Raw genomic sequence first — 4222 nt, forward strand, 5'->3', positions numbered from 1 at the left:
TTTTGGCAAGGGACTATTCTTCCAGAAGATTACAGAGTTAAGCAGGAAAAGTTGTGTCTTAATGGGGTAAAAGCATTGAAATGATACTTATGAAGTTTACCTTTGAAACATGTGCTTTTCTTAACATAAAACCAGACATTACTATACATATGGTTATTGTAGTATGAACCACTTCTGTCCTGCTACAACTGTAAAGAGATAGTTTGGAAAGTTCTATTTCCCCTGAAACAAAATGTAAATGAAAATATCAAGTGGAAACCTGAGGCAAAACTTTAGGCTTTGACTTAATGTTTTATGAAAAACTCTTTTAAATTTCTAAGGAAAGTTGCTTCTCAATTCATTAACATAACATTTCATTATTGAGTGATACGGTATTAGGTGACCTTTTGTTAACAGGTGACATTATCATAAACACAATGAGAAAATGTTCAGTTTGCAGACCTAATAATTTAGAAATTATTAAAAAAACATACAATATTTGGTAGAACACATCTATATCAAGAACAATTAGGTCATGTGGTCAGTGTGAATGTGAGTTTAGGCTTAGAGCTCACATTGGCCAAGGAATGACATCTGAAACTCTAGTCTTTTAAAGAGCAGAAGGTAGACAAAATTTGCTCAGCAAATATGGAGTTATCTGCTCACTTAAGTTTTGGCTCAGAGTTAGTCACATAGCTATTATCCCTTGAGTTTGAAATGTCACGGAGATTCTACATCTGTGGTCACATGTAGGAAAATTTATTTAGAATTGAAAGAATGTAGTGATCAACCTGATATCACTTATCTCTACAAATATACCAAACCTAGTCAATTCTCTGGAGACAGAAAAGGAAGAAAAGAAAAAATACCTAATGTTTAGAGAGAAGAAAAGATACATTGAAAAAAGCAAGTAATGAGAAGGGATGGAATTAGGGAAAAGAGATAAAAGGAATTAATATGGGGGTAGTCCATATCCAAAAGGTTGGAGATGGGAGAGGGGAAAGATGAGCATGGTAAGAAAGGCAGGGAATTATGAGCAATCATTTAAAGGGTGTTGGGGCAAAGGATGTTAGAAACACTTACCAAATGTTTTTCCATGATCATCTAAAAAATAAAATGAAGAGTCCAGGCAAATATGAAAAGAAACAAAGATAAATTAATCTTATGGACTCTTTTGAAGTTATAAATATATTTTCCATTATTCACACTCACACAAAACAGGAAAACACATATGGAATATGCATATACACTCAGGAGCATAAGCATATACTCACACACATGCACACACAAACACACACATATACAAAGAAGCTCACACATTCTCAGTGACCAAACCCTCTCTTTTGCTCAACATATTCCAGAAATAGAGAGTGGCATAATCTGAGTCATTTAAGAACACTGAGAGATAATTTCAGGAATGTTGTTTTTGAAATTTACCTTTTAAAAAAGCTTATAATCACTTTTGACTTTAGTTAGATGTTCATTTTCAGTTTGTGAGATATAAGTTATTTGGATGCTAGCATACATGTCGAGAGGTCACAGTAGCTTTCGTCAATAAACTAGATACAAATATTTAATTGCAAGATTGGAAAAAAATTCTTCCAGAATTTACTGGGTGTCTCTATTCACATTTATGTCACCAGTGAACATACCTACTTGCCTTATGTGGTTTCTGTTCTGACCTTCTACTAAATGATACACATTTGATTTAAATTCAGTGATGTAAGAAACATAAAATAATCAATATCAGTGAAGCAAGTTATAAATTACAGGATATGAGAGTGACTTAGATTAATGCATTACACAACAGCCACACTGAAAATGACAATAATTCCCAGATAAGTGATCACTACCATTAACTAGACAGGAAGTACATGCTCGCAGATTTTGAAACAACAAGACAAATCACAGAATTATAAATAGGGAAAACTGAAAAAAAATAGTCCATATAGCAAACATACATTATAAAGACAGAAAGGTGAGACAAAATCATACAAGAATGTGTGCATATTGACTTGGAAGAAGATGGAGATTGAGCACTTATGACAAAGGTACAATAACAGATGAAACCATGTCTAGATCCACAAGGAAATACATTAATGAAATTTGCCTTTTTTCACCTAACATTTACTAACAAAGTCAAAGGAACTAATGAACAATTCACAAAATGAAGTAACATGACAGGAAAGGAGGAGGACAAAATTTTCAGACACAGCCTTGGTTTACTTTGTGTTCTTAATGGACACACACTTCTGAGCATTTAACCATGAGTTTCAAAGGACATCTCACCAATTAGGGGATGATGTCCTTGTACTTTTATAAATGCCTGGTTTCCAAATGAATAAAATGAAAATGACACCATAAAGTGGGGGGTGGTCAACCCTCTGTCTGAAATAAATGTCATTACATTCATCGATCTTGCATTGGGTCAACTTGCTTTTCCAAAATTCAATGAAAACAGACAGAAACTGAACCATAAGAGAGGTACTTGAAAAGGATATTAAAGACCAGAAAAAGGATATTGAAGAACAGAGTAAAGATATTCATCTGTCCACAATTCACTTGTAGAAGAAGTTAAGTGAAGCTTCATTGTTATTTAATCACTAAGTTGTGTCCAACTCATTTGTGACCCCATGGACAATTGTACCAGGTTCCTCTGTCCATGGGATTTCCCAGGCAAAATTACTGGAGTGGGTTGCCGTTTCCTTCTCCAGGGTGTCTTCCTGACCCAGGGACTGGACCTGCATCTCCTGCATTGGCAGGCAAACTCTTTACCACTGAGCCGGCAAGTAAGCCTGCATGTCAAGACTACAACATACATAATTTTGATACAGATCTGAATTAAATTATCTTTGAAATAATAAAGTCACTAAAAACTTCCATTAAAAGATGTTAATATTTTAAGGATTATATCATGCTGCAGGAAAAAAAATATTTGGCAACTTACTAGGGCAATAGTTTCTTAGGCTCTCACATTGAGAACCAAGAGAAGAATGTAAAAACTGGATATTTCCTAGGATGTATATTTCTTCTCAAAACACTAAACAGAATTCAGGTTACTAAGACCATTAAAGTGTCATTCAAAATGTAAAGCAACAAACAAATAGAAAGGAAGAGAGTACTATTGTTTGTAGAAAAAATTGCAAGAATAACATTGGAAATATTATTATACTTGGAAATGTATTCAGGCACAGTGGAAGAATGAGTGTTGTTTATGGATCAAGAAATGAAAGCAGAATTTATATAGGCATTGAAGGGACAATGAATAGGCAAACTTCATCAGCTTGTTAGCAATCTTCTCTGATCTCTGCAGGCTTCAGGAAATCTCATTGACCTATGTGTGGGCTCGAGCTATGGGAACTGAGATGCATCCTGGCAGATAAACAAGATGGAGTCCAGTTCCTTTCAACTTGATATCCTTTATCTCGTTAACTTTTAAGTAAGCCTATAGCAAATTGCTAAAAGTAGATAAAAATTAAATAGAAATGAAATTATATAGAATGGAAAAGGAATTGAAATAGAATTTAGAAGGGGAAATTAATGAAGTGAACTCTCTATGGGGAAATCTCTAAGTAACATTGGAGAGGTAAAGGTAGACATTCAGAAACAGGACAATACAAAGAAAGCATGTGGATTATGTGAGTGGGAATGTCAAGCCTCAAGAACTCACTCATGTAAATGAAGTTTGTGAGAAATAAGTTTTAGGATACTTACCATTTTTCCTCTGGGGTCCTTTAGAAAGATAAAATGGGAAATTTAAGGGCAATATCATGGAAATGGTACACCAAGAAACAAAATTTATTGTAAAAGTCATATTTAAATTTTAAGTATCCAAATGCAGATCACACACACACACACACACACACTGGCTTAGAGCTCACTTGGTTAAGATTCTCCAAAGGGAAATAAGTATAAAACATAAAAGTATTGTATTAATTGTGAAAAATTTTAAACAATAATTCTAAAGTTTTCAGTTAAAGAAATGTTCTTTACCTATATTGAATGCACTACTCGTGTTATTATTTGGCTTACTAGCTCTAATAAACACCTGTGCTTTTACTACATAGATGCAGTCAACTTCGTTACTGCTATACCTAAGAGAGATTGCACCAGGACAAATCACAGAATGTGGGAAATTGAGTGACAAATGAATACATCACACAACCATTGAAAAGACAAAAAGATGAGACAGATTATAGAAGAATATTAGTATCCTGACTTTGAGGAAGATAATGATTGAGCA

The 4222-nt window shown here is 33.9% G+C and overlaps 1 long non-coding RNA gene across 1 annotated transcript in view; it reads right to left on the bottom strand.

Moving 5' to 3' along the window:
- The window catches only part of LOC104985664, a 5863-nt gene extending 2148 nt beyond the window's left edge, over nt 1-3715 (bottom strand). The window contains exons 1-2 of the long non-coding RNA XR_824957.1: nt 3694-3715; nt 1063-1083 (exon numbers count right to left, since the gene is read on the bottom strand). This is a non-coding gene — a long non-coding RNA (uncharacterized LOC104985664). The remainder of the gene's footprint in view (nt 1-1062; nt 1084-3693) is intronic.
- Nucleotides 3716-4222: the final 507 nt, after the last annotated feature.

This window comes from Bison bison, unplaced genomic scaffold (assembly GCF_000754665.1).
Source record: "Bison bison bison isolate TAMUID 2011002044 unplaced genomic scaffold, Bison_UMD1.0 scf7180017845593, whole genome shotgun sequence".
NCBI classification, from domain to species: Eukaryota; Metazoa; Chordata; class Mammalia; order Artiodactyla; family Bovidae; genus Bison; species Bison bison.